Source organism: Petaurus breviceps, unplaced genomic scaffold (genome assembly GCF_028583685.1).
Source record: "Petaurus breviceps papuanus isolate PSGF00001 unplaced genomic scaffold, PetGlider_PUasm1.0 90686, whole genome shotgun sequence".
NCBI lineage: Eukaryota > Metazoa > Chordata > Mammalia > Diprotodontia > Petauridae > Petaurus > Petaurus breviceps.
The window spans coordinates 4718781-4746281 of NW_027187309.1; positions in this window are offsets into that span (position 1 = coordinate 4718781).

Consider the following 27501-nt stretch of genomic DNA (forward strand, 5'->3'; position numbering starts at 1 on the left):
CATAGTCATCATAAAACACTGTCTTTGGGATTACACCATTGCCCTAGTTCCTATTCACCTCATACATGACGGCAGTGTATTCTATCCTTGTTATCAGGGTACGAGTACTAAGCAGAATGTTCCAAATCTCCCTAAACCTCCCTAGAACAGAGTGGAGTTGTCCCAAGGCTTCTAGTTAATATTACATTGCAACATTATGCTAGTTTCCCCTGAGGACACTGCAAGCATCCTTGTTCCCAGACCAGGAGCAAACCACCCTTCTCAAGGGGATGTGAAGTCCATGCCTGTAAGCCATCTGAGCCTGTTTAGCAGGGTCTTATGCTAAGAGGGCTTATTCAGCCATCAGGGTGAGAGCTCCACTGGCTGTGGTCCTCAAAAAAAAGAAAACCATGAAAAGGAGATTTTGCTCCAAAATGTAAGGTTTATTTCAGAAAGAGGGATGAATTAGATGGGAGATTCTGAAAACCCAGGGGGAAGACTGGCAGGGTAATATTCAGACCTTGTATCTTAATAGAGGAACCAACAAATAAGTATTTTAAAAACAGGAATTCTAAATGGATTTTAACTAAAACAAACAACCAAAAGAATTACCTCTTTGAGAAAGAGGTTATAGGGTATAGTGCAAAGAGAGTACAAGGCTATATTTAGTATTTATTATTTTTTATTTATTTTCTCAACTTTTTAGAAAATAGTTAATTTTCCTATTGTTAAGGAAACAATGAATTACAAAAGCTAGGGATTTCTTGGTTTCTAGTTCCATGACCCAAGCCTAAAATCTAAATAATTCCATTTGGACATTTCACACACCTGAGTGAGCAGTAGTGACTTATTGCTGATGTCACTGAAATAGGGAATGGGAATTATTGAGACCTATACAGAATCTGCAACAACAACACCAACCTTAATATTAACCCCCATTTCTATGGTACTTTGGGACTACAAATCATGTCCTTCATGGCAACTCTATGGGATAGATCGTAAGATAGGTCAATTTTACAGGACTAGCCCGTGATCTAGCACCCTAAGTTCTGTGTTTAAATAGACTGGATCAAATATGGGGAACTTCTTCCCAAACTCACCATGTTCCTTTTTTTTGCTCTAATCAGAATTACCTCTAAGATATCAGCCTATAGTTTATGTCAAAATCTCCATAGATATGTACTCAAGACTCTCCAAAACGCTCAAGGTAAGAAAGGACATGAAGTGATAGTCTTTATTTTACCCCACAAAAAAATTGGAGAAAACACATGAAAAAGCTTAGTAGGTCCTAAACTCAATACTCAAATGGATTTGAAATTCTATTGATATGAGTACTCCCTCTAGAAATGTCATTTAAAGCCCATTCATGCCCAGTTTTCTCTAGAAGAAAGAACTCCAGAACCCCTTAGCAATTCAACATAAATCTTCCTCTTTTGAAAGGCTAGAGTTTAGGATCTCTTAGGTCTCATGATTTCCATTTGTTTGGGCAATGACAAAGTGCCCACAATCCATTAATACTCTTAGGACAAGGGACAATATGATGGCATGTGTCAGCTTTCTCCCTTAGATTCCTGCCCCAGGACCAAATACTTATGAGATTTCTTTCAGGATCTCTCCAGAAAAGGATGAAAAGTTTAAATCTACCAGTACTCCCTTCTCTTTAATAGATTCAATACAACAGAATGAATTCCTTTGCCTATGTATTCTGAACCAACAAATTCTTCTTTAATGGATGAGATATAATTAATGTCTCAAGCAAAGGCTTACCATACTGTAAACACTTCAAGTTTATCGGAGGATTATACCAACACAGGTGAGTAAAATATCACTGAGAGAAGCAGAATTGCTTATGTAATACCACTAATCTATTGTGACATAGCTAAAATGAGAACACAGGTCTTTTGATGCCCTGTTCACTGACCACTAGGCCACTAAAAAACCTTCTCCAAATTTGTTCCAAATCTTAAGAAGTGATAGCAATGTTAAACTTGTTTGGTTCTATCTTAAAGGTGATCATCTATTTATTTAAATCATGACATTTGGGGGTCATAACTTTAGAAGGTACCTTGGAAGTAATGTAGTCCAAAACTTTTATTTCCTTTATTTCCTTTTCTTGGTCTTTTATATTTACTTATTTTTAACATTAATTTTCAGGAAATTTTGACCTTCAAATTCTCCCTCCCTCCAGCCTTTCCCCCACCCACTGAGAAGGAAAGCAATATTATCATATTATACACATGAAATTATAAATATACAAACAAATAAATAGATAGATAAATAAATTTCCTTGTTGCCATGTTGAAAAAAGGCAAGAAAAATAAAGAAATCCCTGGGAAGACTTATATGAACTATTACAAAGTGAAGCAAGAGAACATTGTACACACTAACAGCAATATTGCCACAATGATCAAATATGAAAGACTTAGCTACTCTGATCAAGAGAGCGATCTAATATAATTCCAGAGGAACTGTGATGAAAAATGCTATCCACCTCCAGAGAGACAACCAATGAACTGAGTGCAATTGAAGTATACTTTTTTTCACTTTCTTTGTGTTTCTTGCTTTTTATTGTTTTGTTTTACAACATGGCTAATATGGAGATATGTTTTGCATGACCTCACATCTATAACTGATATCATGTTTCTTGTTTTCTCAATTGGTAGGGGAGGGCTAAGAAGGCAGAAGAGAATTTGGAATAAAAAAATTAATGTTTAAAATGAAGAAAGAAAGAAAATTTAAAATTAAAGAAACAACACCTTTATTTCCAAGATGAGGAATCTAAGAGCCAGGCAGATTAGATTATTTACCCCAAAATCACCCAAGAGACATGATTTAAATGCAGGTCATCTTGTTCTAGTATCATTATACCATGCTAGCTCTCTTCATTAGAGTCTGTTAGTAATTAACATAAACTTTTCTTATTGCAACTGGAGCTTCTGTGTGATGACGTCTTTGTGAATTCTAAGTTAGAAAATTCTCCCCTCTAAAATAAAATTTTTAATTCATTCATTTATTCATTTGAGAATCTGCTAAGGAAATGTGTGTCAAGTTAGAGGTGACTCAGTGGGTAAAGCACTGTATTTAGAGTCAGGAAGACCTGAGGCAAATCCAGACTTAGATATTCACTATATGTGTGACCTTGCTCAAGTCACTTAACCTCTGTCACCTTAATACACTGGAGAAGGAAATGAAAAGCGACTACAGAATCTTTGCCAAGACAAGTCAATGGGCAGTGTGGTCCACAAGGTCACAAAGAGTCAGGTGTGGATGAAAGACTGAACAACAACCACAAAGAGATATACATATTTGTGTATTTATATTTAATTATTAATGAGACCAACCTTCTGTGAATTCTTAGACCTTAAAATAAAATACTGAAGCTAAATTATGAAAAATTAGAATAACTGAGTGTTACAAAGGGCATTTGCAAAACTCTCCTTCCCTCTTTTAGCCAACCCTTTGTGTTAGTTCAGTGATAGACATACGAGAATAATGTAATTTCTGGCATGAAGGATTCAGCCCTCCAAGGCTTTCAATTTGAGATAATGAGGTGATCTCTTCATTGGCCACAGAGTAAAAAGAGCTGACAAGTTAGTAGATCCATTAAAGGGAATGACCCCCTTATCTCTATACATTTTAGATCATATTCTGAATTTTTTCAGGCTGCTTCCCATAAAGGGTTTAGGATAGAGCAGCTCACTTAATCCCCAACCTGACCACCATTTGGTCATAAAGTTATGGCAACTAAAGCCTATGTCCTACCTAAGCAAGTCTTATACTGGATTTGGGGCATCTTTTCTGTGTTTGTGCATTTCTGATCTTAGGTGAATGAACATTAATCCTGAGATGGACATGTCCAAGTTTAAAGGACATTTTGTGAGTTTGAGAGATTCAGGGATCCTGGCTCCTAAATAAATTCTGGGCTACCCTATAGAAGGGGACCTGGACAACTACTACTGAACTCTTGAAGAAGAGTCCCGCTGGCAGAAGAGAAATCCTATCTCTGATCTGTATTGTCCAAAGACATGGATTTGTGGGATTCAGGAAAGAACCAAAGTGAATGTAAAATGATTAAGTAGTAGTTCTGAAAGCTGCTTCATTGTAAGATAGTTTCTGTCAAAGTGAGCAAATATGATTTGTTATGTTATGTTATGTTGGTGAATCCTGTTTTAAGTCTTCGTAGTGCCAATGCAATATTTACAGCATCAACAGTCATTATAAATATACCTTCATAGTGCTCAATCACAAAAATATAACAGACTTAGCTTATAGAAGACAGAAGCAAAACATTTATTCAGATACAAGAAAATCGAATCTCCAAACCAGTAAGCTGATTCCATCATAGCAGCAAAGAAATTAATAGGCCACAGCAGCATAGAAAGCCACAGCATCCTTTAACCTCTCCACAAACCAACACTTACTTACAAGCCTGTCTCCCTTGGATGTGTCCTCTCTTCCCAACTGTGTCTACCTGCTCTGATTCCTAGCTTCCTGTGGATTCTGCTCCACCTTCAGCAAACTCTTCCCACCACAGGCTCCATGTGATTACATTCAACCTATTAGTGGGCAGGATATGTCTTCAAAGCAAGGAAGGTCTTCAAATTCCCTTAGGACTATTAAGGGGCAGGGAAGATCTTCAAATTCCCATTACCATTTCAGTCTTTCTGACAATTTGATCTTTCAACAGCCTGTTATCATATTCCTTGTTTGTACGTGAAATAAATACTTGCCCCATCTAGAGTATTTACTGAGTATCATTTTATTTCCCTTTAGGGGAACTAGACATAAGCCAACACCTTTAAGGAATTTGCTCCCTGGGAATCAGAGTAAAGGCATAATGACCTGAAAAGTGTGATTAAAAAGTAGTTTAACCCTTCTTTTATATTCAGGCTTCCTCAGAACTGAAATCTATACAGACCACTTAAATGAGACTAGAACAGACAGACTCCTTAGCGATAAAGGAAGGGGACACAATACCCTAGCCCTGTAGCCCAGAAGCGATTACAATTTTAAGATTAGAATCATAGGTACTCATATATAGAGTTGGAAAGAATCTGACAAGAAGAACCTAGAAAGTCATCCTATTTCTTTTTCTCTTTCTCAAATATTACTAAATCTCTATACTCTATTAGTTGGGAATAAAATCACTTTGAACCAGGAGAGCAATAACCCAAGCAAAGTATTTTCTTTTCAAATTTAATGTCTTTCTCAGAGGCAGTATAGAGTCATGGAAAGAGTACTAGCCTGGAATCAGATTTTAATTCAAATCTTTATTACGAAGTTTATTGGATGTGTGGTCATTGTAAAAATCAATTTGCCTCTTTTGTTTCCTTAACCTTCTATTGGGCAAAAGAATGCATTTGTTCATATATTTAATCAACAAGCATTTATTAAACACCTACTGAAGAAGGTGCTGGAGAAGATACAAAGTTTATAAAAAGAACAGCCCCTGCTCTTTGCAGTTCACAGAATGAAGAATAAACATGTGGTACAAATAATGAGTATTAATTAAAAACAATAGATGATATTAAGCAACAAAGTATCGAAAACAAGACCTGAAAGAAAAAAATCTGGCTTTGGATAATTCAGAACTGAAAGCACTATTTCAGCTGCTCTTAGGGAACAATAAGGTAGGAGCCTAAAGTTGTATGTTTGAGTTTTTGTATGTATGTGTATACACATGCCTATAGAAATATACACATATGTGTACATATACATACATATGCATATATATGTATATAGAAACACTTATTTCAAATCCTATTTATTTGATTTATGTGTACCATACATATTTTGGCAAATTCAATGTAAATTTGATCCAAGGAAGGAAATTAATGAAAAATGAATTAGAAACTATCTAAAACAAGTTTAAAGGACAAAAAATGAAATTAAGTTTTTTTATTTACAAAATCAGAACATTGGTTAATGAAATCTACTCTACTCAAAAGCTAATTACATTTCTAATGAACAGAAAATACATTGTTAAGAAATGTCTGCACAAGATACTTGATCTCATATCATAAATAAATGCATTATAACTTAATTTCATAAATCATTCAGTGAAATATTACATATGCTTCAGTATATGATAGCAAAGAGACACCATACAAATGTTGCAACTGCCTCATTATTTGCACTCTATATTTTGTAATCAGTAGTTGGACTTTTGTACCTTTTTCAGACTATAATAAGAATAGAATAGAAAGTAGAGCAAATCTATCACCCATTTATTTCTGACAGCAAGGATTGTCTGGAGCTGGCTATTCACTTACCAATCAATATAGGTCAGCTTCAAGGCAGAGTTCCAAAAGCAAGTGGATTAACTCCCCAAGGGTAGAGTCCCCCATGAGGACAGTCATCTTATTTATGGAATTCATTCCTCTTAATACAGCCCAAAACTACATTAATTTTTTTTGTCTTCCATAACATATGGTTGCCTCATAATGGGCTTAAACATGCTATATACCCTTGGGCAAACAGTCTACCTACACCTCTATCATCTTATATTTATAAAGTTGAATTTTTTTAACCTTAGTATACAATTTTTCTTTTAGGTATTTTAGAATTCCTTTTTTTTTAATTCAGCACTTTTTTTTAGCCTGTCAAGATATTTTTGGTTTCTGTTATTAAATATATTAACTATTCTTTCCAGTTTTGTGTCATCCATGAACACATTAAGCATGCCAAGTATGCTTTCATACAAATAACTGATGAACATGGTAAATAGCACAGGGCCCGAGCACAGATCTTTGAATACTGCCATTGGAACTTTCTTACATATAATTACTACTATTGTAGCAACTCTGTCAAAAAGAGCAAATGCAGTGACTGTCACAACTTGTATGTGATTAAACCATGGTGATCCTTTGTCATTACTATCTCCTGTTCGATTAATTCACTAAACTTCCTTTTAATTCTAGATTTTTTTTCCAATTGCAATTCCAATTGGAATTGACTTCACAACATGGGAGATACTGGCACAGAATCACCCAGAATGGGGTACCCTCATCAAAGAAGGTGATGTGCTCTAGGAGCAAAGCAGAACTGAAGTAGCTTGAAAGAAACATAAGATGCACAGGTTTAGAGAGTCCACCCCAAATATTCACATGGACTGTTTGTGCCTGGCCTTGTTCCAGTCAGACAGTCAGACACACTGCAACTTGACTTTAACTAGTCATGTCATTTTGCTCCTCTTCAAGAACAAAGGACAAAACCAGAGCTTTTAGACTCCAGCCTCTTTTTTTTTTTTAAAGTCTAGACAGCACTTGTCTTTCTTAAAAACTGTGGTACTAGTCTCATTTTTCACAATTTTCAAAGGTCACTGATTATTAAAGAAAAAAAGAAGTAAAAATATTTAGTAACCACTTTTTACATGCCAAACACTATACTAAGTGCAGAGGATTAAAAATACAAAAAAGATAGTTCTTGTACTCAAGGAGCTTATGCTCTTAAAGGGGAAGACAACAACTATAGGGGTGAGAGGAGGGAGTGGCAAGAGAAAGATATTTTGGTTACCAGAGTTACAGGTGTGGTGAATGGAGCCAGAATGATGGCTTTAATTTGAACCTCATTTGACTTTGATTACAAAACTAGAAAGTGGAAGTTGGAAGAATAAGTAGGGCCAAAGAGTAAAGTCAAAGCATGTCTGTATTCTACTTAGGAATAATTAGGTCAGTGAAAGATTTAATAATAAGGACATTCGAGGACTATGATGGGACCAATAATGGTCAGGGTTCCTCTAACCCACGTCAACATAAATTATTCTAGTTTTAGCCTAAAAAATGCATCAAAGTCTCCAGCACAACTTGATTTGTAGGGGGAAGGGAGAAACAAGACTCAGGATAGCCTCGCTTGATGCAACTACATGATATGGCTTCTTGGTCACCTAAGAGCATGGAAAGACTGAGTCACAATGGGTATAAATCCTTTAGACTTGGTGGTAATTCCAAGGTGTTACAAGACACCAAATACTGTTCTGATGATCAGATATGTTTCCTTTTGGAGATGAAAGTAATGATATCTACTAGAGCTAGAGAATCCTTGTTGAAGATCCTTTTTATACTATATCTCCTTTTGTTAACTATAAAATAACCTACAGTTATCTTATTTTGTCCTATTGAAGTTGAATTAATAATTCTACAACATTGTCTCTGTGCATTATTTCCAGTTTTTCCTGGATATATTTGTATGTATTTGGTTGTTTACGTGTCTCTCCCACTAAGACATGAGCTTCTTTAGAGCAGGTACTATCTTTCACTTTTCTTTCTACCCACAGTGATCAAGTAGTAACTGGCACATAGTAGTAGGTGCTTCAAAATATGTAGTGACTGAATGCTCAAGGCCCCAGAGTGGGAAGACTAGAGCTAAAAATTTAAGTACTTTAGGGCATGGTCTCTAGTCCTAACAGCAAAATGCTTGGCAAGAAAATGACTCAACATTGCATCTATTTTTTTCAAAGTATTGGTATGTAATCCACCAAGTCATATGATCCTGTTAACTTGAACTCATTAAAGCTAGTTCCATTATCTCCTTCTATCTTCCTGTTTATCTTGTATATCAATTGATTACAATTTAGTTTTATGCATGTAATAGCTGCAGAGTACTCATCTTAGGAAAGGAAATAGAAAGTTTTAAGTATTGGCTGATATCCCATATACCCCAACTAGTGGTCTTATTCCTCTTTTCCTCAACATGACTTTAAATGACATTGTTACAATTAACTTTCCTAATACTTTTATTCATCCTCTATTGCCTACTATTGCCTCTGTTGTTTCTACCTCTTATATATTGTAGATCAGGATTTGTAATTTCATAAGAGCAGTGCACTCCCAGTCTGGAAACCCCATCCATAAATGCAGATGAACAACTTATCTATGATTTATATAGCAAGCAGTTGTTTGAGTAACTGACAATAATTTGCTTGTGGTCACATAGATCATTGTAGCATCAAGCACCCTAGCATACCCAGGGTAGCTGCCAACACAGTTTACTAGTTCTGCTTTTCTAAAGGAAAGCAACTCAAAATGGGTTAAAAATTTTGCTTTAATCAAACATATGTCATTTACCTAGCTCAGGGGAAAAAGGTCAGCATCCTGAACTTCAGAGAATACAAACCAGTGACAAGAAGTTACAAGCATAAAAAGAAACAGATCAGCAGACAGTTTTCCAACTGTCTGACCATTACATCCATACCTAGTCAGTTACTAGAGAGGGAAGCACCAACATCTGGGTTTTCAAAGCTGGGGGCCTCTCAATGGCTGCCCAGAGTCTCATCTGGTCAAATCACACAACTCTTCTCAAAGTGAGCTCCCAAGCAAAATCTCACATCAGGGTATATATAGCCTTCTCCTGGCTCAGAGAATGTCACAGCCCTCTTGACCCACTGCTGAATCACAAAGCAACAAGGTGTGGGCTTTCCTGAAAACTAAGCTCCCACCACAGGCTCTATGTGACCACATTCACCCTATTAGGGGGCAGAGTATATTTTCAAATCTGGATAGGTTCTCAGCGTCACTTAAGCCTATCAAAGGGCCAAGGGGCAGAGAAGATCTTCAGATTCCCATTACCCTAACAATCATACATATCAGAGGAAGGGTGTGAGCCAAGTTCTTCCTGATTCTTAGGTCATCTCTCCATCCACTTTGCCAGACTGATACTCTCAGTGTATTTGAAAAAAAGAAGTTGGTACCTCTATATTGCTCTCTTTAGAAAACTTCCTCTTTTCCCCCTCATCAGAATTGCATCTTTTTGTATCTCAAAATTATCCTTGGGGGCGGCCAGGTAGCACAGCAAGTAAGAGCACCGGCTCCAGTGTTGAGAAGACCTGGAGATCGAATCCCGGGCTCAGACACTTAGCACCCACCCAGAAACACCTGGCCGTGTAACCTTGAGCAAGTTACTTAACCCTGATTGCTTTAAAAAAAAAATTATCCTTGGAAGGTTTCCATCTCTTCTGCCCTACAGAAATTTAGTCCACGAGATCACACTTTCTCTAAACATTTTGAAATATGTTCTCCTTCAAACTTGCACATAACACGCTATAACCAGCTTTTCACTCAGTGTTTCTCACCAATTTTAATATGAACTAAACACATTTCCATAATGCCTAAGATTTAAACCAAAAGAACCAGCTTATCCTGATGGTAAGAATAAGGTACACAGCAGGAGAAGGGAAAAATATTTCATGGTACCTATTATATGTCAGACACCATTCTAAGTATTTTACAAATATTCCATTTGACCCTCACAACAACTCTGCAAGGTAAGTGCTATTATTATCCTCAATTTATGGTTGGAGAAACAGAGGCAAACATGTTAAGTGACTTTTCCAGGATCATACAACTAGTAAGTTTCCAAGTCTGAATTAAAATATAATAAAATATAATTAAAATTATATACTTAAATATTAAAATATAACTAAATATAATTGAAATATAATAAATAAACAATGAATAATTATTAGCTGGTCTTCTTGGGCATAAAAAGAGTTCTAGTAGATAGATGTGACACCCTATAATAATATTCTTACAAATCTGTTTCTTGATTTCCTCACCTGTTACCTCCTTCTTTCCAGGTTGGTCTATAGGAGTATATGATCTATATAGAGCTAAAATCTTATCATGTCACACCACATACACACACACACACACACACACACACACACACACACACCAGTGGTTTCCTATTGCCTCCTGGATTAAATACAATATACTCTGTTTGACATTCAAAGCCCTTCATAACCTAGCTCCCTTGTACCTTTCCAATACACTTTATTTCCTAAGAAGCATACTCAGATTAAGTGACACCAGCCTCTTGGTTATTTGACAAATAAGAATCTCTCATATAAGACTCTTATCTTGTATATCAACTGTTTAATTCTAATTTAATTTTATACTTCTAATAGCTAAGGAGTATTCCTTAGCAAAGGAAATAGAAACAAAAATCAGAGTTGAGAGGCTTTTTATTCTTTTAAGCATTGGTTCACATCCCACTTACCCTGAGTAGTGGTCATATTCCTCTTTTCCTCAATAGCTTTAAATAACATTGTTACCATTAGTCTTTTCTCTCTCTTGCCTCCAGGCATTTACTCTGACTGTCTCCCATGTTTGAAATGTTCTCCTTCCTCCATTTTGGCCACTGCCTTCCTTGGCTTTCTTTAGCTCCCAATTAAAATCCCACCTTTTACCTAAAGCCTTCCCCAACCATCTTAATTTCACTGTCTTCCCCCTGTTAATTATTTTCTATCTATCACATATATAGCTTGCTATATATATATATATATATATATATATATATATATATATATATATTTGTTTGCATGTTGTCTCCCTCATTAGACTGTAAACGTCTTGAGGGTAGTGACTGCTTTTTGTCTCTTTTTTTTTCAATCAATAAACATTTATTAAGTGCCTAGTGTGTGCCAGGCACTGTGCTAAGCTAGATATAATTACTTAACATCAATACATTTCTGTCTATACAATTATAAACTTCATCCTATCAACTCTCCATAATATCTACAAAGTCCAATGTAACTTCTTGCCTTAGGATCTCTAATTCATATTGTTTGTTTTACATGCTTTGTGTATTTTTACATAAATAACTGAAGCTTTGGGTTTTATTTTTACTTCTTTCTGTGATTTTGCCTCCTATAAATTTCTAAGGGGTGGTGATGGGGTCCTATTGCTCTCTGCTTCCTTTATGGTAACTATTTTCTAGTAGCATCTAGTTTGATAGAATTCAGAGTTGTAGCCTTACCGTGATTAGGCAACTGGAGAAAGTTTTATTGGAAGAAGTATTAAAAAATTCAGGGAATATAATGTTGAAGTTTGGTTTTCTTTTCCTTTATTTCTTAAGTGAGCATTTGCAATGTGTAAATATGTCAATACCTTCTATAAGTATTGTTTACCCTTGCTTTTGCTTAGAGCAAATTATATTCTTGAAATACAATTTATATGGACAAATTAACCAAAACAAAAGAAATCTTAATATGCCTAGAGGAAAGAGTCTGGAGTTAGGAGACCTAAGGTCTCATTGTAGCTTTTTTTACTGTTACTCTGTGACCATGAGCAATTCACTTAATTTTCTTGGTCTACAGTTACCTTTATATTAAAAGAGTATAACAAATAATGTGAGCTTAATAAATTTTTACTCAAAATTCTTTGTTCAAATGAAAGAGAACCATTGACATCAAAAGTGAGTTGCCCAAAGTCACATGGTCATCTTGGGATAGAGTTAGGATTAGCACCAAATGTTCCACTCCATTGTTCCTTTCCTTATACCACATAGATAAAGACTTGTCTCTGCTCTGATTGGAAATAGCCCTGTATTCTGTGATCTGCTATTAGTCAAAACTCTCCAACTGACATTTCTGTATATCTAAAGGATGGTGCTAATTGGTGTTCATAATAATGAACCTAGCAAAAATCCTGCAGTGCTTTCAGAATCATCAAAGAGAAATTAAATCATGTGAATTAAATAACATTTATTTAACACTTATGGTGTTCTCCAAATACTAGGTTATGGAGATACAAAAGCAAAAGGGAAATGGAGTTGCTTTCAAAGATCTATGAATCTAATATATTAATTTCCTCTCCTTTCACTCTTTAATTTGCACTCAGTATTGAGTAAGCACATCAGATAAGTTTTGGAGGCCTCCATTTCACTGTATTCTATTTTTGGAAAACACATCACTCAGGAATAATCTGTTTCTATACACTAAACAAGAAGAGGAAGGTGGCATGGTAGAAAGAGCACCAGGCCTGCAGTCAGAAAGCCCAAAGTTCAAATTCAGCCTCAGACACTTAATAACTATGAACATGAGCAAGTCATTTAACCTTGTTTGCCTAGATTTCCTCCTCCATAAAATGGATTGAAGAAGGAAATTGCAAACAACTCCAGTATCTTTGCCAAGAAAACCCCAAACAAGAGTCCCTTGAACATCAAGAAAATCAAATCAGTCAATACTTAAAAAAAATAATTCAGACTATTCACTGAAAGGTTAAATACTAAATAAAGTTGAAACTTGAATACTTTGGCTCCATGATAAGAAGACGGGTCTCATTGGGAAAGACCCTAATGTTAAGAAAGATTGAAAACAGAAGGGAAAAAGAACAGCAGAGGATGAGATGGACAGATGGTGTCATGGGAGGAACAAACATGAGCTTGGACAGACTTCAGGAGATAGTGGAGGATAGAAGGAACTGTTATGCTATAATCCATGGGGTCATGAGAGTTGGACATGACTAAATGACTAAACAACAACAAATTAATTAAGCAGAACTTCTGTTTAACCAGAACCACTAGTACCTTATCATCAGTCAATCAAAAGTATGTAGTAAGTACCTGCTATACTTGTAAGTACCTACTAGGTTTGAGAATACAAATATAATGAATGAAGAATCCCTTATTGTAAGGAGTCAATGTCTTAACGTGCCAGAGAGTATACCATAATTCAAAGCAGATATCCGATCAGTTATGCTTTGGACTTGGAAGTTTTCACAGACAAAACAAAGCAAAGGATAAGAGAAATGGAAGATAGTATAAAGTGTAAGATTAGCAAAGATAACATTTCCTTACTTCTCTGGAACCCCAGGCTAGGTCAATTTGCAAAATAATGTCAATAAATAAATTTCAATTAAGAAGGAATTGTTAGATACTGCCACAACCTCCATACTGTGATAATTAGGCTCTCTAAAAATAAGGGTATGGGAGAGAGATGGGCAGACATAGCACATGAGCTTATAAGGAAGTAGAGCAAAGAACTTCACTTCGCAAATGTGTTCTGTTACAACACTAGACCAGATTTTCCAAATTCAGTCTCTGAGTCATAAACAAGGACTCATACCTTGTCCCTAGTTTGGAATATGCCATGTCTGGTCCTTTTTAAATCTGATCACCAAAATAATGTTCCAGACCTACCCTGATCATGGAAATATGAACTTTCTCAGGATTTCTCCAGTACCCCTTTCCTATAGAAGATAAAAAAAAAATACAAGACATTTTCAATAACATGTTTTACTGAAAAAAAAATTTGAGCAGCCATGCAGCAGGAATAAGAGAAAATAGACAGACAGCCTGAATTGCTGGATTGTTATTTTAGAAATGAAAATAACAAGAAGGCAGCCCACAATATGTTGGGTAATGGTCATAGAGAAATTAGAACAGATTAAATTTGTTATCATGAAACCCTTTAGCAATTTAGTGAAGGCTTTGTATCCCTGCTTATTCTCAGAGTAATGTTTTTAAATTCATAAAATACACAGATTATAAAGGAAGCAAACTAAAATACAGTTATCAAAATATGTAAGAGGTAAACAAGTTTTTGGATAACAAGTGAAGAACCGTTGGTTTCATGGAAAATATGGGCAAGGAACACAGATACAAAAGGAATAAGAACTGTAATCTGCCCTGGTGAGTGAGTGCCAAAACTGATAAGCCATCATATCCACCAAACTACTAACGTGCAAATAACAGTGATGACTTTTGAAGGTCTTTCAAATGTTGTACAATGGACCTTGCCAATCACTTTGACAGAGGTTCCTGCACTTTCAATGGAAAATTTCCTTGGGTGTTTACATTGATGAGATCAGAGATTTATGATCTATTGGTATAAATTGGTGTGTGTGCATGTGGGTGTGTGTATGTTGCAAAAGTATAAAACAGAAGAGACAATATTATATGAATGGAATTGAATTTGACATTCTATATTATTATGCTATTATGCAAAGGTACTCTATGTCAGTTTTTCAACAACAATTTCTTTTGTAATTAGCCAAGAAGAGCCCCATTTTCTAGAAAACCTAGGCCTGAATCTCACAGGGTTAAATAAAATGTGGTAGTTTTATATCTTCTGTATGGTGAAAATCACATTTTATAATCTCACTGATGCACTGCAGGTGATGTTACTGAATAATGACACACCTGCTCTAGGTGTGAATAGACTTTCAGCATTATAACTTCCAATTGCTCAAAGGCAAGCTATTACCCCCAAAACACTCTCCTCCCAGCTGAGGTGAACTACCATTAAAGTAACCAGGAAGAATAGACTACTAAAATGTTTTAATTAATGGTCTGATGATTATAGTTTCAATGCCCGTGTTTTACTTATATTAATATGAAATTGACACATGTAATTGTAGTATGACTTTTTGAAATAAAATTTTTTTGGTATAATGGCAGACATTGAACCTATCTATGCTACTTTCTACCCTTTAGCAAAGGAAATTATATCCTTTTACCACTGAAAAATGTAAAATTTCTGCTTATTTACGTATTTTTCTTTGAGAACTTCTTTCCCCTCTAAAATCAATAATTCTATTTAATTTGATGAAAGAAACTTTTCCTTTCACCAATATATTTTCCTCACCTTAGGGTAGGCAAAGTTGTTTTTATTTACAAATTATACTTATGATTTTAACTTCCAAACTAAAGTGGGGAAAGTCAAAAAGCAATGCTGTGATAATTCTTTAAATCTCTGGGAGACAAAAGTATTGATTATAATCATGCTGTTTGATTTTTTTTCCCACTCAAAAATAAAATGAGATTAAGAATATCTCCTGATTAATTAGTAGCAAACACAGGGTGTCCCAATATTTTATACCAATCTTGGTCAAATTTTTCTTCACAAAATTAAATTTTCATATTCTATTTCATTTTTTAAAAATATACTATGAATGAGTGTCATATAAAATGTTAACAATGCTTATTTTCTTCAGCTATCAATTTATCAACTAAAAATCATCTAAGTACTTAATGAATGCAGGTATTCTTTAATTATTTGGATATTCAATTGCTTGGGTTTTACAATACTAATAAAATACACAATAATAACGTATACAAATTGGATTGCTCCTATGAATTATTGATGCAATCTTTTTTCTCTTTTACTACAATTCCATCCCTTACTCAAGCCTTACAGGCTAAATATTCCCACTTACTTTGTCTTATTCTTATATGATATGATGTTCAGGTCTACTATATCTTGTTCACTCTGCTCTGAACAGGAAGGGAGGGAAGAAGGAAGAGAAGGGAAGGACAAGGAAAAGAAAGTTAAGGAAAGTTAGGCAAGGAAAGGTAAGAAAAAGAAAATATAAAGGAGCAGTAACCCAGGGAGAGGAGTTTTGATTAGGGACATACTCCATATCGTCATTATCCTTCCTAAAATATAGTATCTGGAACTAAACATATAATCCCAATTCATTCTGTCCAAGGCAGAGTTAGGATATTGCTTATTCATTAAAAATACTGCCTCTCTTAATGAAGGCTAAGATTATATTGGTTTGGGGGCTTCTATGTCTTATCACTGACTTAAGAAAAACACGATGAAATATTTGGCCACATAACTTTGGGGGTGGTGGCAACTATATCGTATAATTGGAGATAACATGCAAATTTATGAGATTATAAACACATTTTTTGGTATCTAAATAATAATGCAGCGGGATAGAGCACTGGGATTGTAGTAAGGAATATATCATGAGTTCAAATCCAGCCTCAGGAACTTGGTTGTGTAACCCTGGACAAGTTATTTAAGTTTGTCTCAGTTCTTAGTCTTTAAAATGGTCTGGAGAAAGAAATGGCAACAAACCACTCCAGCATCTTTTCCAAGAAAACCCCAAATGGGGTCATGAAGAGTCATACATTACTGAAATAGCCCAACAACAACAATAACCTAATTCCAGAAATGTATCCCACAGTGAAATTTTGTCAGTAAAAAAGCCCTATATTTTATTTGAGCATTTTAAAAAATGACCTTAACTGGGATGTAAGTTTTTCACTACCTATCCCATTAGGAAGTCTGCTTTGGAATCACTGATGTCCAAATGAATCAAAGAACCCATGCTATTCACCAATTTTGAGTTCTTAGTCATAAAAAATGCTTACTGAGGAGCAAGAAAGAATGAAAACTACCATAGATGCTCCAGGGAAGACAGAGGTGTAATACTCTGATCCTTTTTGACAGATATAAAAAATGTCCATATATCTTTGCTTTGATTGGTATTTTCCCCTGGTTTTTGTGCAGGTCAGATTTTATTAGCAAGATGGAACTAATTCTCTCAAAATACAATTGCAATGGCCAATGGTTATAAAATGCTTGAGAGTCTCCTTGGGGTAACTAATTAAACAAGATTTTCACAAAGGGCATTTAGATGTTTCCTTATATTGAGATTAACATAAAATAGATGTTCAGCTATACAATACTTATCATCACTAGGATATAAAAGAACACACTATTACTAAGATGTTTGGATGGTTTTATTTTCTCTAATGTATTTTTTTAATGACACAACCTGGGAATGTCACCAATGTAAAACCAAAAGTTAAGCAAAGGGCAGGGGGAGGGAAAAACATATGTTATTCCTATTCGAACCAATGAACATTTATCAAGATCCCCATATGTATAAGGACGTGCCCTAGATGCTAGAGATCCTCAAATATTCAAATGGATCACATACTTCATATGCTCAGGAAGTTCTCCCATTGTTGCAGATCACAATTCTTTCCATGCCCACATCTTTCCCACCTGGTGTTCTTCTTGCTGATATCTTCCCAGATGTTCATCACAGGAGATCCACTGAATCTACTGGAAGTGCTCCCTACTCTCAATTGGCATAGAGATGGTTGCAGTAGGTCACTCTGACTTTCCACCTGTCATGCCTCACTTTTGCCACAGGACCAGTCAATCTCGTCTCATAACACAATTATTTGATTATTCTTTTTACTACTTTTCTTTTCTGGAGATGCTCATTGGTTGTATGTTTCACCCTGCTCAAACCTACTATGTGCCTCTTTATTTTGCTTTGTGTATTACTAATTCTTAGTTCTTCAGAGGCATTTTTATAAAATGTCTTGCTACCATATAGCAATTCCAATACAGGATAAATATTTTTTTAAACATGGGTCTTCCTTTATGGGAAGCTAAGGGTCATTAAGGGAAGCTAGGTGCCACAGCAGATAGAGTACCCAACTGAGAGTGAAGAAAACTCATCTTCCTGAGTTCAAATCTGGCCTCAGACACTAACTGTGCAACTCTTAATCCTGTTTGCCTCAGTTTCCTCAGAGCTGGAGAAGGAAATGACAAACAGCTTCAATATCTTTGCCAAAAAAAACCCCACAAAGGAGTCATGATTGAACAACAAATTTATGTCTTTATGCTTTTGTCATACATTTAATTTAATATTTAGTTGATCCTAGCAGATCAGGGATCTTGGTAAGAAGATACGAGCAACTGCTTAAGGGAAAGAAAAGTTCTCCAGTCCCTTAAATAAATACTATTTACTATACAGTTTATCATATTGTTAATTAATTTTGAAGTGTTTATCTAATATATTTAAAAAGTGGATTGGACTTCTAACCTTAGTTAGTGAGACATAATTTAGTAATTAAGGAAGAAACACTCTCCAACATTACTCTAGCATTTGAGATGGCAAGAAGGAACATGGTAACAAGTCATATAACAGGCTGAGGGTTGTCTTCCTTTATATCATTGCTAGTATTTGTGTTACAGATTCATTGATGTTGATAGCCATTTCAATATATTCTACTAATTCTCAAGTCTTCTGGAATTTTCAAAGGATTAATAATTTTTGTTTGTTTTTTCATAGTACTAGGTTAGGATATAATTGTAACAAACATTTATATAGTGCTTTAAAATTTACAAAGCAAAATTTATCCCCACAACTACATAGGCGATATTATTATACAAATTTTAAAGATGAGCAAAATGAAGTAGAAAAAGGTTACATGACTTGTTCAGAGTATCCAAGAATATACACATTGGAATGATCTCTCTCCTGATAATTTGATAATCTTGAGGTGACTGAAAGGTGTGTATTGTATGTGTGTATGTGTGCAGGGTGGGGGTGGGTTGGGGTATCTTAGAGGAATTATATAGTAGTCCAAAATTCAGGGTCAGGATTTGGTGAGATTGGTTCAATAAAGCAGATGGGACAAAAGAAACAAATAAATTAACAAAAAGCTTCTTAATTTACTTATTAGTCACAACAAAACTATATACAATAACATAATAAGGATATATATATATATATATATAATGTACATATACACACATAGGTAAGTGTGTGTATGTATGTGTAATCTTTGAGTGAAGCTCTTCAACTTCCTCGGTTCCCCAATGGGACATGTCCAGATTTTAGCAATAGCATCTACCACAAGAGGAAGTCATCAAGTTCAAAAGGCTATATCTCCTTCTTTACACTGGTTTGTATGGGATGAATCCATCTCAATTAGTCAATTAGTAAAGTATGATTTCCTTATGTAATTTAGAATTAGAAGAGGCTATGTATTTCTAAAGAACAATACCTGATTATAATGATACGTATATAGAATCCAATAGAAAAACATTTATTAAGTGCCTACTATGTGTCAGGCACATTAAATGCTAGGGAAGAAAAGGGAAGACAAAATCTAATGGGAGAAGACAGCACACAAAAAGAAGCTTAAAAGTGTGTGGGAAGGAGAAATGTGGAAGGGGTATATGTAGTTCATGATAATTTTGCAACAAATACTGTGCACTATGAATTTATATTAGCTGACATATGGAAATCTTTTTCTGCAGAATAAAAGCTTTGTGTTATCACAGATTGAGAGCACTGTGGGATATCAATTAGTTTATAATTTTAGTTGCCTGAATAAATTAATTTTGTTACAGTTAATTTTCATCTTTCTAAAAGTAGTATGGCATAGTCAGTCAGTCAATGAACATTTGTTAAACACTTAGTACCGGTATGTGCTAGACCAGGCACTGTGCTACGCATTGGAGATATATAAAGAGATGAAAAAGATAAGTCCCTGTCCTCAAGGAGCTGACAATCTAAAGGTGGATAAAATAAGCAAATATATAAAATAAGCTTTGTATTAGATAAACAGGAAATAATTAAAAGAAAGAATGCAGTAAAATGTAAAGGAATTGGGAAAACTTCCTGAAGAAGATGAGATTTTAGTTGAAGCTTGAAGGAATACAGGGAAATAGTCCTTTTGATTTCCTTGCACTCAGTTTCATCCTATGGTAATTGTAATACTAATACTAATTATTATTATCATTATTATTACCATAGGACTGAGTGTAAGGAAAATGTTGTTATTGCAGCAAGCTAGTTCTTTTTCAGAATGTTTCTGTCTGAACTCTATCAAAAAAAGACCAGAAGAATGAGATAAATCATGATAATTATTATTAATGATAACAATTGTCACTTATAACTTGTTAAAATCTGCCAACTGATCCACCTATATGATTGGAGTCTTATAGTAATTCTGTAAGGTAGATGCCACAGATCTTATATTTCTTATTTTATAGCTGAGGAAATTTGAGCTCAAAGAAGTTAAGACAAAATAACAAATATATAGTACATAAGAACATTTTATATAGTACATTAAGATTTACAAATCACTAGCAGGAACTCAAATAATAGTGATTTGTATGTATAACTCATTACAAATTTGTATGTATGTCTATTCAACAAGCATTAATGTGCCTTTTGTGAGTCAGATTCTATCCTAGACTTATAAAGTCTGTTGTCCAAGATCTATCCTATGGAACAAATGCAAAAATTAATAATAAAATTTTAAAAATGAAATAATCCCTTCCCTCAAGGAACTTGTGTTCTTTCAAGTAGAAACAATATAAATATATTGAAGAAAGAAAACAAATATATGTGTACATGTATAAACAAGATATATAGAAAACAAATATATATATTTTCTCTGTATGTATATATGAATATAGAGACAGACACAGAGAAGAAAACTATATATGTGTATACACATATATGTATACAAATATACATATATATATATATATATACTTAAGTGTATATGCACACAAGGGGAAAATATATATATTTTTATAGTTTCTTCTTTCTGTATGTGTACATTTTTATATACATGTGTATATACATAAAGTTGTTTTCATATGTATATACATAAAGTTGTAAACATTTAATTTTCTAGCAGCTATTTAATTATTTTTGCTGCATTAAACTAATCTATGAGTTTCAGGTTAATAGACTGAAGATGTAAAATGGGAGATGTAGCAGGAATATATCTCTTGTGTTTGTAAATATTTCTAGTTGGTGAAATACTAAATAATGTATCGTTTACTCTATAAGGATTTTCATTGTAAGAGGATTTGACCTGTATAATAAGTTGACTGGAAAATATTTGATTAAAATCTAAAAATTTGTAAGGAGTGCTAAGAAAATGAGAAAATTGAGCCAGCCAGTTAAAGAGAAGGAGGAGGAGGAAAAAGTGGGGAGGGGATTTTTGAGGAAGAGGTTACCTGGGGGAGGAGTGTTTAGTTGGAGGGGAAACATTCAGAGAAATGCAATAGAAGTATAACTTCTTTTTCTGATTTGAAATTTTACATATGGTAAAAGCTATTATTAAATTATCCATAGCTAATTGGCCTTAATCTGAAATAGACAATTAAACACGTTCTGGACTATTAACTGGTTCATATTTTAGGTGTTTGCCTAATTAGACATTTCCTAAACTATTCGTTTGCATTTAGTTAATTTGTCTGCAATACTCTTCTTTGATTTTTGAACTGTTCTCCTGTTTATTCTCTTGTTATTTTCTGAAGGACATGGAACAGAAAACACATCATCCAATGTCTAATCACTACATTGATTTTTTTTTCCCTTGTCTACTAATTGAATAATGAAAAAGATGATTCAATAACTGAGTAAAAAAAAGCAGACCACATGTCCTTGATATATTCATGGTCTTCTTTTTTTTTTAGCATTTCTATTGAAACTCAAGTTTGTTACTTGAGTCAACCTGTTCCAAAAGGCTAAGATTAAAAATTTGTCCTCTTTTTAAAAGTTATTTTCCTCTCCTATGTGGTATCAATGGTCTTCAAACTCGGATGGATTCGATAGGATAATAAAGAAAAATTTTCTTTGTATAAAAGCTATTTGTAGTCATATGCCCAGTAGATTCTTGTTGTCCGCAGGTGACCTTTCTTTTATTTTTACTGCTGTCTAGTGAGGGAAATGATATTTTAAACCTAGATTTATTCCTCTGTTTCATGAAATGAATGGTTATATATGACAGCTATAAAAACTTAGCCATGAAACTTGCATTTGTTTTGACAAAAGGTAGAACAAAGCATTGATTTCACATACTATTGAAACTTCTTCATTTCCAGGAAGTCATTTTCTTCACAGATGTAATTAAAGTATAGCATGACTTAATATGATTAAAGAGATCCTTTACTGGATTCTATCATACATGCATTAAAATGAAAAATAATATTATGGATACAAACATATTAATGTGTGAAACACATGTGATAAAACATGTGCATGGACTTTAATCTTAATTGCAATGTGAGACAGACAATATAACTCAAAAGAGTGAGAGAACTATCATTTTATGATGTAATTGGAAGTCATTTTAGATATTGAGTAGAAAAAGATTATTTTGATGAATGCATTGATTTTTTTCAGGAGATTGCTTCTAATGTAGGTGCCTTAACCTTATTAAAAAATGTTAACATGAATAGCTAATAGTATGGACACTATCAGAATTCTGTCAGAACAACAATTCCAGTTGGTATGAAAAAGAATTTTAATATCTGTTGAATGAGAAAAGGGAGGAAGAGATTTAATCCCTGTGCTAGTTGGATTAAATAAGTTTTTAATATAATAAATTAGTATATTAAAATGAATTACAATTTTGTATTTTGTAAATATTTAAAAATAACCAATTTTTAAAATTTGCTTCATTTTCCAGTGTGGTCCTTCTCCAATGATTTATCATGGCATTCTGTGTTCTTGAAGGTAGTACTAGTGGAACATAAGCTCTGAAAGATCTGGTTAAGCTTTGTATCTGTCATTATCAGACCAACCTAACTAAATTAAAAGAAGCATATCACCAAAAGAGGATAAAATCTTGATCAAAAAAAACCAGAATCTCCAGCCATCAGTATGTGTGTTACAGCTTTGTTTTCTGGGTAGTAACAAATTGAAGGTTAACAATGTATTAGGTTAGAACTGGCAGCTCTAGTTAAGGATTGCTTCAGATCACCAAACAAATGTGAAAGTAGAAGACAAGGCGTTGTTATTGAGTCATTTTAGTCATGTCTGACTATTCAAGATCTTACCTGGGGTTTTCTTGATAAAGATATTGTAGTGGTTTGCCATTTCTTTCTCCAGCTTCTTTTACAGATGAGGAAACTGAGGCAAACAGGCTTAAGTGAACTGTCCAGGGCAATAGCTAGTAAGTGTCTGAGGCTGGATTTGAAGTAAGGAAGATGAGTCTTTCTGAGCCAGGCCTAGCACTCTATCCACTGTACTACCTAGGTGTTAGATGACCAGGTATCCAAAGTGTTATATTTGGGGCTAGAGGTGTTGCTGGCAAATTACCAGAAATTTTATTCAATATCAAGGACTGTTAAATCTGTGTGTGTGTGTGTGTGTGTGTGTTTGTGGATGTATATGTGCATGAGGAAAAGGGAGAGAGAGATAGATGGACCCCTTTGCCAGCCTAGTGAATTCAACCTATGGGGTCTTTCTCAGAATGTCATTTTAAAATGCATAAAAGTGTATATGTGTATATATTTATATATATATATATATATATAAACACACAGATGTATTACTAAGTAAATAAATTTTATTAAAATGTTGTTATCAAATAGTTGGGGTTTTTTTGCTTTTTGGAGGGGGAAAGGCAGGTCAATTAGGGTTAAGTGACTTGCCCAAGGTCACACGGCTAAGTATTAAGTGTCTAAGGCCAAATTTGAACTCAAGTCCTCCTGACTCCAGGGCAGGTGCTATATTCACTGCACTACCTAGCCATCCCTATCAAATAGTTTTCAAAAAACATTTCATGGAGTTCATGTTAAGAATCCCTGCTACTGATATACTTGTCCATTTTTGAACTAAATTAAAAAAAAAACTAGATAGGTGAGCTGAATACCCAAGTGTTGTCTGTGATCCTATCTATAGCTCTGATTCCTAGTCAGTTGACTCTGTTTTCTATCTTGACTCCATATAGGCCTTCACATGTAAAATCACATTAAGCTCTTCATTTTATCACAAAGAGTTCATCTTTGACCTCACTTCCCATTAAGTTTCTTATGTCATTCCCAATATCATTAATCTAATAGTCAATAAACATTTATTAAGTGTCTACTATGTCACAGGCACCCTGCTAAGTATTGGGAAACCTCAAAACCCCACAAAAAGTCTCTGATCACAAGGAGCTTACAATCTAATGTGGCAAAAAAACCCATAAAAACAAATTCATACAAAAAGGTTATACACAAGATAAATTGGAGAGAGTCAACAGGGTGAAGATACAATTATTAAAGGGATTAGGAAAGACTTTATGTAGAAGGTGGGATTTTAGCTGAGATTTCATTGTTGTGGGGGAAGCCAAGAGGCAGAGACGAGGAGAGAGAGAATTCCAGGGATAACGGCTAGTCGGTGAAATGCATGGTGCCAGGAGACAGAGTGTTCTATGTGACTAAGAGCAAGGAAACAAGTGTCACTGCATTGCAGGGTATATTGTAGGTAGTAAAATGTAAGAAAAGTGGAAATTCTGATGGAGACAGACTATGAAGAACTTTAAAAGTCAAACAGGATTTTATATCAGTCCTGGGGGTAATAAGAAACCACTGGAGTTTATTGAATTTGAGGCTGACAGGGTCATATCAAGGCACTTTAGGAAGATCAGTTTGACATCTAGGTGGAGAATGTACCAGAGAGGCAAGATACTTGAAGCAGGAAAACCAACAAGATGCTATTGCAATAGTCCAGGTGTGAGGTGATGAGGACCTGCACCAGGGTGTGAGCAGTATCAGAGGAGGGAAGGGGGAGCATGGCAGAGAGGTTGTGATCATAGAGTTGACAAGAGTTAGCAGCAGATTAGACAAAGGGGAGTGAGAAAGAGTGAGGAATCAAAGATAACACAAAGGTGGTTAAACTAGGTTACTGGTAAGATGGTGGTGTCCTCTGCAATAATGGTAAAGTAGGAATAAGAGGTTTGGGGAAAATATAATGAGCTCAGTTTTGGACATATCTGCCAAACATCCAGTCTGAGACATCCAGTAAGCAGCTGGAGATGTGAAACTAGAGGTCGTCAGATGGTTTAGGGCTATATTACCAAATTTGAGAACCATCAGCAGGAAATTATATCAGTCCATGGGTATTGAGGAGATCACCAAGTGAAATATGGAGAGAGAACAGAAGAGAGTCTGTGGGTCATCTACCCTTAATAGAGGAGACCCAGACAAAGACTCCCACAAGGGAACTTGATAAGGAGGGGTAAGATAAATATGAGTACCAGGATAGTGCAGTATCATGGAAACATAGAGAGAGGACAATGTCAAGGATAAAAGGATGGTACATAAGGTCAAAGATTGTGAAAGGATATGGATTCTAATTTCTCACCTGACTGCACCACCTTGTTTTTCCTCTGATTGACTGCTTCACCATACCCCCACATTAAGTATCTCTCCTCTTGTGTACTCCCATCATTTTAAACTTCTTTTTTTGCATTTTGTCTTCTGCCATTAAATTTTTTTCCATTTTTCAAATGCTTTATTAACTTCTGATTTACATCATTCATTTCCGCCAGATTTTGAGTTATAAATTTTCTCCCCGTTTTTCCCCTACCCACCGCCCCAAAATTACAATCCCACAGGATATCCCCTCCTCCAATCTGCTCTCTCCAATATTTTGTCCCATACCCCTTTTGACTTTTCCAGTAGGGCATGGTGGATCTCTATGCCCCAGTGCCTGTATATCTTATTCCCTAATTACATGTAAAATAGTATTAATAATAGTATATATATATATATATATATATATATTTAAACAATTTATTTTAAAACTTTGAATTCCATATTCATTCCCTTCCTCCCTTGTCACTCACCCTTACTGGAAAGATAAGCAGTTCAGTATAGGTTGTACATGTGTAGCTAATGCAAAACAATAACATAGTAGATATATTGTAAAGGACTGATTATATTTCCCTCCCCCTTATCCCACCTCCCACTTGTTCTATTCTCTACTTTGATCCTGTCCCTTTTCAAATGTGGGTGCTTCCAACTTACCTCTCCCCCAGTCTGCCCTCCCTTCCATCATACCTTCTCTCATTCCCTTCCCCCCTACTCTCCTGTAGGGTGAGATACCCTATTTAGGGTGTATGTCATTCCTTCCCTAAGCCAAATTCAGTGAGAATAAGGTTGACCCATTTCCTTTTGACTTCCTGTTCTTACCCTCCATTGTAACCATTTTTCCTTACCTCTTCTGTCTTCCATTAGATTTTAAGCTTCTTGAGGACAGAGACTATCATTCTTTTATTCATATTTTTATATGAAACTTTGTTTACCACAGTGCCTGATACATAATAGGCACTTAGAGTTAATTGATTATTATTAACAATTAGATCATTGATAACTTTGTAGAGAACAGTTTCAATTAAATCTGAAAATAACCTGAAGGAAAATATAGTACCATTTTAGTATAATAATATTAGCTTAAAATTATTATTCTCAGAGTTTAAGTTTTACAAAAAGTTTTGCATGCATCATCTCAGTTGATTCTCACAATACTTATGTGAGAGAGATGTCATTTATTTTGATTTTATAGCTGAGAAAATTGAGACTAAGGTTATATGACATGCCCAGGGTCATGAGTTGTGATTTGATTTCACATCCCCCTGGCTCCATTTACTCTATTTACTCTATCTGCCTGTTTCTCTAGGATATAATAAATTTACTCAGTGAAAGCAGAATTTAAAAGTTACTGTATTAGAACTTCTCTGTGTCAAGTGACCTATCACTTCCATAAGAGTCTTAACTTGCAATTCATTCCACAACTTCACCTTCACCAAAGGAAGAAACACACATGAAGTACTGGGAATTTACCTCTGATATCAGATTTATAAAGGGGGAATAACATATTCTTACTGCCTGACTTCACTGATTCCCATCGGTATAGCAGCTGCTGCTTGGCTAATCACCAAATTAATTTTGGAGCCAGAATATCACTAGAAGTTCCTCAACATGTCTTGAACATTACTCTGCTTCCCCAATATCTTGTGATCCCACAAAACTCATGCAGAAAACTCATCTATACTCTTTCCTAGGCAGGGTTTTGGGTATGTTGGTAGCATTAGACCCTTGGGCAACCTTATATCCCAAATGTCTGGTGTGGTTCCCTCATCTGCTTATTCCATGCGGTTGTCTGGCCTGTCTCCCAAAAGCAGAGTCCCTTGTTCTCAACCAACCTGCTCAACTCATAAATGAATGACTTGTAGCCACAGTCCAAAATGGCCCTTTATGACAGATGAGCCATTTCACTCCCCACTTCTGTTCCTGTGGCAACTTAACAAAAGTGGCAGGGAACACATGCAGCTTGTCATAGCCAGGGGTTACGTGAACAAACAGAAAATAATATAAAATAAAGTGACAGATTGGATGAGAGATCGTGTTCCTCTTTTCCCAAATCCTTCCCAATCTGTTCACACAGAAAAGGCATTTGGACAAGTACC